The sequence below is a fragment of the Heterodontus francisci genome, chromosome 28, assembly GCF_036365525.1.
Source record: "Heterodontus francisci isolate sHetFra1 chromosome 28, sHetFra1.hap1, whole genome shotgun sequence".
NCBI lineage: Eukaryota > Metazoa > Chordata > Chondrichthyes > Heterodontiformes > Heterodontidae > Heterodontus > Heterodontus francisci.
Genome location: NC_090398.1, coordinates 56,699,113 through 56,711,307, shown reverse-complemented (window position 1 = coordinate 56,711,307; position 12,195 = coordinate 56,699,113).

The following is a 12,195-nucleotide window of genomic DNA, read 5'->3' as shown; positions in this document are numbered from 1 at the left end:
ACTTGGTGTCAGTGTGTGTCTTTGTTACTTGGTGTCAGTGTTTCTCTATGTTACTTGGTGTCAGTGTGTATCTGTGTTCCTGGGTGTCAGTATATGTCTTTGTTACGTGGTGTCAATGTATGTCTGTGTTACCTGGTGAAAGTGTGTGTCTGTGTTACTGGGTATCAGTGTATGTCTTTGTTACTAGGTGTAGGTGTGTGCCTGTGTTACTGGGTATCAGTGTGTGTCTGTGTTACTTGGTGTAAGTGTGTGTCTGTTTTACTGGGTATCTGTGTATGTCTTTGTTACGAGGTGTAGGTGTGTGCCTGGTTACTGGGTATCAGTGTATGTCTTTGTTACTTGGTGTAGGTGTGTGCCTGTGTTACTGGGTATCAGTGTATGCCTTTATTACTTGGTGTCAGTGTATGTCTTTGTTACTTGGTGTAGTTGTGTGTCTGTGTTACTGGGTATCAGTGTATGACTTTGTTACTAGGTGTAGCTGTGTGCCTGTGTTACTGGGTATCAGTGTGTGTCTTTGTTACTTGGTGTCAGTGTATGTCTTTGTTACTTGGTGTAAGAGTATGTCTTTGTTACTTGGTGTCAGTGTATGTCTTTGTTACTTGGTGTAAGTGTGTGTCTGTGTTACTGGGTATCAGTGTATGTCTTTGTTACTTGGTGTAGGTGTGTGCCTGTGTTACTGGGTATCAGTGTATGTCTTTGTTACTTGGTGTCAGTGTATGTCTTTGTTACTTGGTGTAAGTGTATGTCTTAGTTACTTGGTGTCAGTGTATGTCTTTCTTACTTGGTGTAGGTGATTGCCTGTGTTAATGGGTATCAGTGTATGTCTTTGTTACTTGGTGTCAGTGAATGTCTTTGTTACTTGGTGTAAGTGTATGTCTTTGTTACTTGGTGTCAGTGTATGTCTTTGTTAGTTGGTGTCAGTGCATGTCTTTGATACTTGGTGTAAGAGTGTGTCTGTGTTGATGGGTATCAGTGTATGTCTTTGTTATTGGTGTCAATGTCTGTCTTTGGTACTTGGTGTTAGTGTGTGTCTTTGTTACTTGGTGTAAGTGTGTGTCTTTGTTACTTGGTGTAAGTGTATGTCTTTGTTACTGAGTGTCAGTGTATGTCATTGTTACTTGGTGTCAGTGTATGTCTTTGTTACTTGGTGTCAGTGTATTTCTTTGATACTTGGTGTAAGTGTGTGTCTGTGTTACTGGGTATCAGTGTCTGTCTTTGTTACTTGGTGAAAGGGTGTGTCTGTGTTACTGGGTATCAGTGTATGTCTTTGTTACTTGGTGTAAGTGCATGTCTTTGTTACTTGGTGTCAGTGTATGTCTTTGTACTTGGTGTAAGTGGATGTCTTTGTTACTTGGTGTCAGTGTATGTCTTTGTTACTTGGTGTCAGTGTGTGTCTTTGTTACTTGGTGTCAGTGTTTCTCTATGTTACTTGGTGTCAGTGTGTATCTGTGTTCCTGGGTGTCAGTATATGTCTTTGTTACGTGGTGTCAGTGTATGTCTGTGTTACCTGGTGAAAGTGTGTGTCTGTGTTACTGGGTATCAGTGTATGTCTTTGTTACTAGGTGTAGGTGTGTGCCTGTGTTACTGGGTATCAGTGTGTGGCTGTGTTACTTGGTGTAAGTGTTTGTCTGTTTTACTGGGTATCAGTGTATATCTTTGTTACGAGGTGTAGGTGTGTGCCTGGTTACTGGGGATCAGTGTATGTCTTTGTTACTTGGTGTAGGTGTGTGCCTGTGTTACTGGGTATCAGTGTCTGCCTTTGTTACTTGGTGTCAGTGTATGTCTTTGTAACTTGGTGTAGTTGTGTGTCTGTGTTACTGGGTATCAGTGTATGACTTTGTTACTAGGTGTAGGTGTGTGCCTGTGTTACTGGATATCAGTGTGTGTCTTTGTTACTTGGTGTCAGTGTATGTCTTTGTTACTTGGTGTAAGAGTATGTCTTTGTTACTTGGTGTCAGTGTATGTCTTTGTTACTTGGTGTAAGTGTGTGTCTGTGTTACTGGGTATCAGTGTATGTATTTGTTACTTGGTGTAGGTGTGTGCCTGTGTTACTGGGTATCAGTGCATGTCTTTGTTACTTGGTGTCAGTGTATGTCTTTGTTATTTGGTGTAAGTGTATGTCTTAGTTACTTGGTGTCAGTGTATGTCTTTCTTACTTGGTGTAGGTGAGTGCCTGTGTTAATGGGTATCAGTGTATGTCTTTGTTACTTGGTGTCAGTGAATGTCTTTGTTACTTGGTGTAAGTGTATGTCTTTGTAACTTGGTGTCAGTGTATGTCTTTGTTAGTTGGTGTCAGTGTATGTCTTTGATACTTGGTGTAAGAGTGTGTCTGTGTTGATGGGTATCAGTGTATGTCTTTGTTATTGGTGTCAGTGTCTGTCTTTGTTACTTGGTGTTAGTGTGTGTCTTTGTGACTTGGTGTAAGTGTGTGTCTTTGTTACTTGGTGCAAGTGTATGTCTTTGTTACTGAGTGTCAGTGTATGTCTTTGTGACTTGGTGTAAGTGTGTGTCTGTGTTACTGGGTGTCAGTGTCTGTCTTTGTTACTTGGTGTAAGTGTGTGTCTGTGTTACTGGGTATCGGTGTGTGTCTTTGTTACTGGGTGTCATGGTGTGTCCTTGTGAGCTGTTGTAAGTGTGTGTCTGTGTTACTTGGTGTAAGTGTATGTCTTTGTTACTTGGTGTCAGTGTATGTCTTTGTGACTTGGTGTCAGGGTATGTCTTTGTTACTTGGTGTCAGTGTATGTCTTTGTTACTTGGTGTAAGTATATGTCTTTGTTACTTGGTGTCAGTGTATGTCTTTGTTACTTGGTGTAAGTGTATGTCTTTGTTACTTGGTGTCAGTGTATGTCTTTGATACTTGGTGTAAGTGTGTGTCTGTGTTACTGGGTATCAGTGTCTGTCTTTGTTACTTGGTGAAAGGGTGTGTCTGTGTTACTGGGTATCAGTGTATGTCTTTGTTACTTGGTGTAAGTGCATGTCTTTGTGACTTGGTGTCAGTGTATGTGTTTGTACTTGGTGTAAGTGGATGTCTTTGTTACTTGTTGTCAGTGTATGTCTGTGTTACTTGGTTTCAGTGTGTGTCTTTGTTACTTGGTGTCAGTGTTTCTCTATGTTACTTGGTGTCAGTGTGTATCTGTGTTCCTGGGTGTCAGTATATGTCTTTGTTACTTGGTGTCAGTGTATGTCTGTGTTACTTGGTGAAAGAGTGTGTCTGTGTTACTGGGTATCAGTGTATGTCTTTGTTACTAGGTGGAGGTGTGTGCCTGTGTTACTGGGTATCAGTGTGTGTCTGTGTTACTTGGTGTAAGTGTGTGTCTGTTTTACTGGGTATCAGTGTATGTCTTTGTTACGAGGTGTAGGTGTGTGCCTGGTTACTGGGTATCAGTGTATGTCTTTGTTACTTGGTGTAGGTGTGTGCCTGTGTTACTGGGTATCAGTGTATGACTCTGTTACTTGGTGTCAGTGTATGTCTTTGTTACTTGGTGTAGTTGTGTGTCTGTGTTACTGGGTATCAGTGTATGACTTTGTTATTAGGTGTAGGTGTGTGCCTGTGTTACTGGGTATCAGTGTGTGTCTTTGTTACTTGGTGTCAGTGTATGTCTTTGTTATTTGGTGTAAGAGTATGTCTTTGTTACTTGATGTCAGTGTATGTATTTGTTACTTGGTGTAAGTGTGTGTCTGTGTTACTGGGTATCAGTGTATGTCTTTGTGACTTGGTGTAGGTTTGTGCCTGTGTTACTGGGCATCAGTGTATGTCTTTGTTACTTGGTGTCAGTGTATGTCTTTGTTACTTGGTGTAAGTGAATGTCTTAGTTACTTGGTGTCAGTGTATGTCTTTCTTACTTGGTGTAGGTGAGTGCCTGTGTTACTGGGTATCAGTGTATGTCTTTGTTACTTGGTGTAAGTGTATGTCTTTGTTACTTGGTGTCAGTGTATGTCTTTGATACTTGGTGTAACTGTGTGACTGTCTTACTGGGTATCAGTGTCTGTCTTTGTTACTTGCTGTAAGAGTGTGTCTGTGTTGATGGGTATCAGTGAATGTCTTTGTTACTTGTTGTCAGTGTAGGTCAGTGTTACTTGGTGTAAGTGTGTGTCTTTCTTACTTGGTGTAAGTGAATGTCTTTGTGACTTGGTGTAAGTGTATGTCTTTGTTACTTGGTGTCAGTGTATGTCTTTGCTACTTGGTGTAAGTGTATGTCTTTGTTACTTGGTGTCAGTGTATGTCTTTGATACTTGGTGTAAGTGTGTGTCTGTGTTACTGGGTATCAGTGTATGTCTTTGTTACTTGGTGTAGGTGTGTGCCTGTGTTACTGGGTATCGGTGTATGTCTTTGTTACTTGGTGTCAGTGTATGTCTTTGTTACTTGGTGTAGGTGTGTGCCTGTGTTACTGGGTATCAGTGTCTGTCTTTGTTTTTTGGTGTCAGTGTATGTCTTTGTTACTTGGTGTCAATGTATGTATTTGTTACTTGGTGTCAGTGTATGTCTGTGTTACTTGGTGTAAGTGTATGTCTTTGTTATTTGATGTCAGTGTCTGTCTTTGTTACTTGGTGTAAGTGTATGTCTTTGTAACTTGGTGTCAGTGTATGTCTTTGTTAGTTGGTGTCAGTGTATGTCTTTGATACTTGGTGTAAGAGTGTGTCTGTGTTGATGGGTATCAGTGTATGTCTTTGTTATTGGTGTCAGTGTCTGTCTTTGTTACTTGGTGTTAGTGTGTGTCTTTGTGACTTGGTGTAAGTGTGTGTCTTTGTTACTTGGTGCAAGTGTATGTCTTTGTTACTGAGTGTCAGTGTATGTCTTTGTGACTTGGTGTAAGTGTGTGTCTGTGTTACTGGGTGTCAGTGTCTGTCTTTGTTACTTGGTGTAAGTGTGTGTCTGTGTTACTGGGTATCGGTGTGCGTCTTTGTTACTGGGTGTCATGGTGTGTCTTTGTGAGCTGTTGTAAGTGTGTGTCTGTGTTACTTGGTGTAAGTGTATGTCTTTGTTACTTGGTGTCAGTGTATGTCTTTGTGACTTGGTGTCAGGGTATGTCTTTGTTACTTGGTGTCAGTGTATGTCTTTGTTACTTGGTGTAAGTGTATGTCTTTGTTACTTGGTGTCAGTGTATGTCTTTGTTACTTGGTGTAAGTGTATGTCTTTGTTACTTGGTGTCAGTGTATGTCTTTGATACTTGGTGTAAGTGTGTGTCTGTGTTACTGGGTATCAGTGTCTGTCTTTGTTACTTGGTGAAAGGGTGTGTCTGTGTTACTGGGTATCAGTGTATGTCTTTGTTACTTGGTGTAAGTGCATGTCTTTGTGACTTGGTGTCAGTGTATGTCTTTGTACTTGGTGTAAGTGGATGTCTTTGTTACTTGTTGTCAGTGTATGTCTGTGTTACTTGGTTTCAGTGTGTGTCTTTGTTACTTGGTGTCAGTGTTTCTCTATGTTACTTGGTGTCAGTGTGTATCTGTGTTCCTGGGTGTCAGTATATGTCTTTGTTACTTGGTGTCAGTGTATGTCTGTGTTACTTGGTGAAAGAGTGTGTCTGTGTTACTGGGTATCAGTGTATGTCTTTGTTACTAGGTGGAGGTGTGTGCCTGTGTTACTGGGTATCAGTGTGTGTCTGTGTTACTTGGTGTAAGTGTGTGTCTGTTTTACTGGGTATCAGTGTATGTCTTTGTTACGAGGTGTAGGTGTGTGCCTGGTTACTGGGTATCAGTGTATGTCTTTGTTACTTGGTGTAGGTGTGTGCCTGTGTTACTGGGTATCAGTGTATGACTCTGTTACTTGGTGTCAGTGTATGTCTTTGTTACTTGGTGTAGTTGTGTGTCTGTGTTACTGGGTATCAGTGTATGACTTTGTTATTAGGTGTAGGTGTGTGCCTGTGTTACTGGGTATCAGTGTGTGTCTTTGTTACTTGGTGTCAGTGTATGTCTTTGTTATTTGGTGTAAGAGTATGTCTTTGTTACTTGATGTCAGTGTATGTCTTTGTTACTTGGTGTAAGTGTGTGTCTGTGTTACTGGGTATCAGTGTATGTCTTTGTTACTTGGTGTAGGTTTGTGCCTGTGTTACTGGGCATCAGTGTATGTCTTTGTTACTTGGTGTCAGTGTATGTCTTTGTTACTTGGTGTAAGTGAATGTCTTAGTTACTTGGTATCAGTGTATGTCTTTTTTACTTGGTGTAGGTGAGTGCCTGTGTTACTGGGTATCAGTGTATGTCTTTGTTACTTGGTGTAAGTGTATGTCTTTGTTACTTGGTGTCAGTGTATGTCTTTGATACTTGGTGTAACTGTGTGACTGTCTTACTGGGTATCAGTGTCTGTCTTTGTTACTTGCTGTAAGAGTGTGTCTGTGTTGATGGGTATCAGTGAATGTCTTTGTTACTTGTTGTCAGTGTAGGTCAGTGTTACTTGGTGTAAGTGTGTGTCTTTCTTACTTGGTGTAAGTGAATGTCTTTGTGACTTGGTGTAAGTGTATGTCTTTGTTACTTGGTGTCAGTGTATGTCTTTGCTACTTGGTGTAAGTGTGTGTCTGTGTTACTGGGTATCAGTGTATGTCTTTGTTACTTGGTGTAGGTGTGTGCCTGTGTTACTGGGTATCGGTGTATGTCTTTGTTACTTGGTGTCAGTGTATGTCTTTGTTACTTGGTGTAGGTGTGTGCCTGTGTTACTGGGTATCAGTGTCTGTCTTTGTTTTTTGGTGTCAGTGTATGTCTTTGTTACTTGGTGTCAATGTATGTATTTGTTACTTGGTGTCAGTGTATGTCTGTGTTACTTGGGGTAAGTGTATGTCTTTGTTATTTGATGTCAGTGTCTGTCTTTGTTACTTGGTGTTAGTGTGTGTCTTTGTTACTTGGTGTATGTGTGTGTCTTTGTTACTTGGTGTAAGTGTATGTCTTTGTTACTGAGTGTCAGTGTATGTCTTTGTGACTTGGTGTAAGTGTGTGTCTGTGTTACTGGGTATCAGTGTCTGTCTGTGTTACTTGGTGTAAGTGTGTGTCTGTGTTACTGGATATCGGTGTGTGTCTTTGTTACTGGGTGTCAGGGTGTGTCTTTGTGAGCTGGTGTAAGTGTGTGTCAGTGTTACTGGGTATCAGAGTCTGTCTTTGTTACTTGGTGTAAGTGTGTGTCTTTGTTACTTGGTGTCAGTGTATGTCTGTGTTACTTGGTGTCAGTGTGTGTCTTTGTTACTTGGTGTCAGTGTTTCTCTATGTTACTTGGTGTCAGTGTGTATCTGTGTTCCTGGGTGTCAGTATATGTCTTTGTTACTTGGTGTCAGTGTATGTCTGTGTTACTTGGTGTAAGTGTGTGTCTTTGTTACTGGGTATCAGTGTATGTCTTTGTTACTAGGTGTAGGTGTTTGCCTGTGTTACTGGGTATCAGTGTGTGTCTGTGTTACTTGGTGTAAGTGTGTGTCTGTGTTACTTGGTATCAGTGTATGTCTTTGTTACTAGGTGTAGGTGTGTGCCTGTGTTACTTGGTATCAGTATATGTCTTTGTTACTTGGTGTAGGTGTGTGCCTGTGTTATTGGGTATCAGTGTATGTCTTTGTTACTTGGTGTCAGTGTATGTCTTTGTTACTTGGTGTAAGTGTATGTCTTTGTTACTTGCTGTCAGTGTATGTCTTTGTTACTTGGTGTAAGTGTGTGTCTGTGTTCCTGGGTATCAGTGTCTGTCTTTGTTACTTGGTGAAAGCGTGTGTCTGTGTTACTGGGTATCAGTGTATGTCTTTGTTACTTGGTGTAAGTGCATGTCTTTGTTACTTGGTGTCAGTGTATGTCTTTGTACTTGGTGTAAGTGGATGTCTTTGTTACTTGGTTTCAGTGTATGTCTGTGTTACTTGGTTTCAGTGTGTGTCTTTGTTACTTGGTGTCAGTGTTTCTCAATGTTACTTGGTGTCAGTGTGTATCTGTGTTCCTGGGTGTCAGTATATGTCTTTGTTACTTGTTGTCAGTGCATGTCTGTGTTACTTGGTGCAAGTGTGTGTCTGTGTTACTGGGTATCAGTGTATGTCTTTGTGACTTGGTGTCAGTGTATGTCTTTGTTACAGGGTGTCAGTGTGTGTCTTTGTGACTTGGAGTCAGTGTATGTCTTTATGACTTGGTGTAAGTGTGTGTCCGTGTTACTGGGTATCATTGTGTGTCTTTGTTACTTGGTGTCAGAGTATGTCAATATAATTGGTGTAAGTGTATGTCTTTGTTACTTGGTGTCAGTGTATGTCTTTGTACTTGGTGTAAGTGGATATCTTTGTTACTTGGTGTCAGTGTATGTCTGTTTTACTTGGTGTCAGTGTGCGTCTTTGTTACTTGGTGTCAGTGTTTCTCTGTGTTACTGGGTGTCCGTGTGTGTCTGAGTTCCTGGGTGTCAGTATATGTCTTTGTTACTTTGTATCAGTGTATGTCTGTGTTACTTGGTGTAAGTGTGTGTCTGTGTTACTGGGTATCAGTGTATGTCTTTGTTACTTTGTGTAAGTGCATGTCTTTGTTACTTGGTGTCAGTGTATGTCTTTGGACTTGGTTTATGTGGATGTCTTTGTTACTTGGTGTCAGTGTATGTCTGTGTTACTTGGTTTCAGTGTGTGTCTTTGTTACTTGGTGTCAGTGTTTCTCTATGTTACTTGGTGTCAGTGTGTATCTGTGTTCCTGGGTGTCAGTATATGTCTTTGTTACTTGTTGTCAGTGCATGTCTGTGTTACTTGGTGCAAGTGTGTGTCTGTGTGACTGGGTATCAGTGCATGTCTTTGTGACTTGGTGTCAGTGTATGCCTTTGTTACAGGGTGTCAGTGTGTGTCTTTGTGACATGGTGTCAGTGTATGTCTTTATTACTAGGTGTAAGTGTGTGTCCGTGTTACTGGGTATCATTGTATGTCTTTGTTACTTGGTGTCAGAGTATGTCAAAATAATTGGTGTAAGTGTATGTCTTTGTTACTTGGTGTCAGTGTATGTCTTTGTACTTGGTGTAAGTGGATATCTTTGTTACTTGGTGTCAGTGTATGTCTGTGTTACTTGGTGTCAGTGTGTGTCTTTGTTACTTGGTGTCAGTGTTTCTCTGTGTTACTGGGTGTCAGTGTGTATCTGAGTTCCTGGGTGTCAGTATATGTCATTGTTACTTGGTGTCAGTGTATGTCTGTGTTACTTGGTGTAAGTGTGTGTCTGTGTTACTGGGTATCAGTGTATGTCTTTGATGCTTGGTGTAGGTGTGTGCCTGTGTTACTGGGGATCAGTGTATGTCTTTGTTACTTGGTGTAAGTGCATGTCTTTGTTACTTGGTGTCAGTGTATGTCTTTGTACTTGGTGTAAGTGGATGTCTTTGTTACTTGGTGTCAGTGTATGTCTGTGTTACTTGGTTTCAGTGTGTGTCTTTGTTACTTGGTGTCAGTGTTTCTCTATGTTACTTGGTGTCAGTGTGTATCTGTGTTCCTGGGTGTCAGTATATGTCTTTGTTACTTGTTGTCAGTGCATGTCTGTGTTACTTGGTGCAAGTGTGTGTCTGTGTGACTGGGTATCAGTGTATGTCTTTGTGACTTGGTGTCAGTGTATGTCTTTGTTACAGGGTTTCAGTGTATGACTTTGTGACTTGGTCTAAGTGTATGTCTTTGTTACTTGGTGTAAGTGTATGTCGTTGTTACTGGGTATCAGTTTCTGTCTTTGTTACTTGGTGTAAGAGTGTGTCTGTGTTGCTGGGTATCAGTGTGTGTCTTTGTTACTTGGTGTCAGTGTAGGATTGTGTTACTTGGTGTAAGTGTGTGTCTGTTTTACTGGGTATCAGTGTATGTCTTTGTTACGAGGTGTAGGTGTGTGCCTGGTTACTGGGGATCAGTTTATGTCTTTGTTACTTGGTGTAGGTGTGTGCCTGTGTTACTGGGTATCAGTGTATGCCTTTGTTACTTGGTGTCAGTGTATGTCTTTGTAACTTGGTGTAGTTGTGTGTCTGTGTTACTGGGTATCAGTGTATGACTTTGTTACTAGGTGTAGGTGTGTGCCTGTGTTACTGGATATCAGTGTATGTCTTTGTTAATTGGTGTCAGAGTATGTCTTTGTTACTTGGTGTCAGTGTATGTCTTTGTTACTTGGTGTAAGAGTATGTCTTTGTTACTTGGTGTCAGTGTATGTCTTTGTTACTTGGTGTAAGTGTGTGTCTGTGTTACTGGGTATCAGTGTATGTCTTTGTTACTTGGTGTAGGTGTGTGCCTGTGTTACTGGGTATCAGTGCATGTCTTTGTTACTTGGTGTCAGTGTATGTCTTTGTTATTTGGTGTAAGTGTATGTCTTAGTTACTTGGTGTCAGTGTATGTCTTTCTTACTTGGTGTAGGTGAGTGCCTGTGTTAATGGGTATCAGTGTATGTCTTTGTTACTTGGTGTCAGTGAATGTCTTTGTTACTTGGTGTAAGTGTATGTCTTTGTAACTTGGTGTCAGTGTATGTCTTTGTTAGTTGGTGTCAGTGTATGTCTTTGATACTTGGTGTAAGAGTGTGTCTGTGTTGATGGGTATCAGTGTATGTCTTTGTTATTGGTGTCAGTGTCTGTCTTTGTTACTTGGTGTTAGTGTGTGTCTTTGTGACTTGGTGTAAGTGTGTGTCTTTGTTACTTGGTGCAAGTGTATGTCTTTGTTACTGAGTGTCAGTGTATGTCTTTGTGACTTGGTGTAAGTGTGTGTCTGTGTTACTGGGTGTCAGTGTCTGTCTTTGTTACTTGGTGTAAGTGTGTGTCTGTGTTACTGGGTATCGGTGTGTGTCTTTGTTACTGGGTGTCATGGTGTGTCCTTGTGAGCTGTTGTAAGTGTGTGTCTGTGTTACTTGGTGTAAGTGTATGTCTTTGTTACTTGGTGTCAGTGTATGTCTTTGTGACTTGGTGTCAGGGTATGTCTTTGTTACTTGGTGTCAGTGTATGTCTTTGTTACTTGGTGTAAGTATATGTCTTTGTTACTTGGTGTCAGTGTATGTCTTTGTTACTTGGTGTAAGTGTATGTCTTTGTTACTTGGTGTCAGTGTATGTCTTTGATACTTGGTGTAAGTGTGTGTCTGTGTTACTGGGTATCAGTGTCTGTCTTTGTTACTTGGTGAAAGGGTGTGTCTGTGTTACTGGGTATCAGTGTATGTCTTTGTTACTTGGTGTAAGTGCATGTCTTTGTGACTTGGTGTCAGTGTATGTGTTTGTACTTGGTGTAAGTGGATGTCTTTGTTACTTGTTGTCAGTGTATGTCTGTGTTACTTGGTTTCAGTGTGTGTCTTTGTTACTTGGTGTCAGTGTTTCTCTATGTTACTTGGTGTCAGTGTGTATCTGTGTTCCTGGGTGTCAGTATATGTCTTTGTTACTTGGTGTCAGTGTATGTCTGTGTTACTTGGTGAAAGAGTGTGTCTGTGTTACTGGGTATCAGTGTATGTCTTTGTTACTAGGTGGAGGTGTGTGCCTGTGTTACTGGGTATCAGTGTGTGTCTGTGTTACTTGGTGTAAGTGTGTGTCTGTTTTACTGGGTATCAGTGTATGTCTTTGTTACGAGGTGTAGGTGTGTGCCTGGTTACTGGGTATCAGTGTATGTCTTTGTTACTTGGTGTAGGTGTGTGCCTGTGTTACTGGGTATCAGTGTATGACTCTGTTACTTGGTGTCAGTGTATGTCTTTGTTACTTGGTGTAGTTGTGTGTCTGTGTTACTGGGTATCAGTGTATGACTTTGTTATTAGGTGTAGGTGTGTGCCTGTGTTACTGGGTATCAGTGTGTGTCTTTGTTACTTGGTGTCAGTGTATGTCTTTGTTATTTGGTGTAAGAGTATGTCTTTGTTACTTGATGTCAGTGTATGTATTTGTTACTTGGTGTAAGTGTGTGTCTGTGTTACTGGGTATCAGTGTATGTCTTTGTTACTTGGTGTAGGTTTGTGCCTGTGTTACTGGGCATCAGTGTATGTCTTTGTTACTTGGTGTCAGTGTATGTCTTTGTTACTTGGTGTAAGTGAATGTCTTAGTTACTTGGTGTCAGTGTATGTCTTTCTTACTTGGTGTAGGTGAGTGCCTGTGTTACTGGGTATCAGTGTATGTCTTTGTTACTTGGTGTAAGTGTATGTCTTTGTTACTTGGTGTCAGTGTATGTCTTTGATACTTGGTGTAACTGTGTGACTGTCTTACTGGGTATCAGTGTCTGTCTTTGTTACTTGCTGTAAGAGTGTGTCTGTGTTGATGGGTATCAGTGAATGTCTTTGTTACTTGTTGTCAGTGTAGGTCAG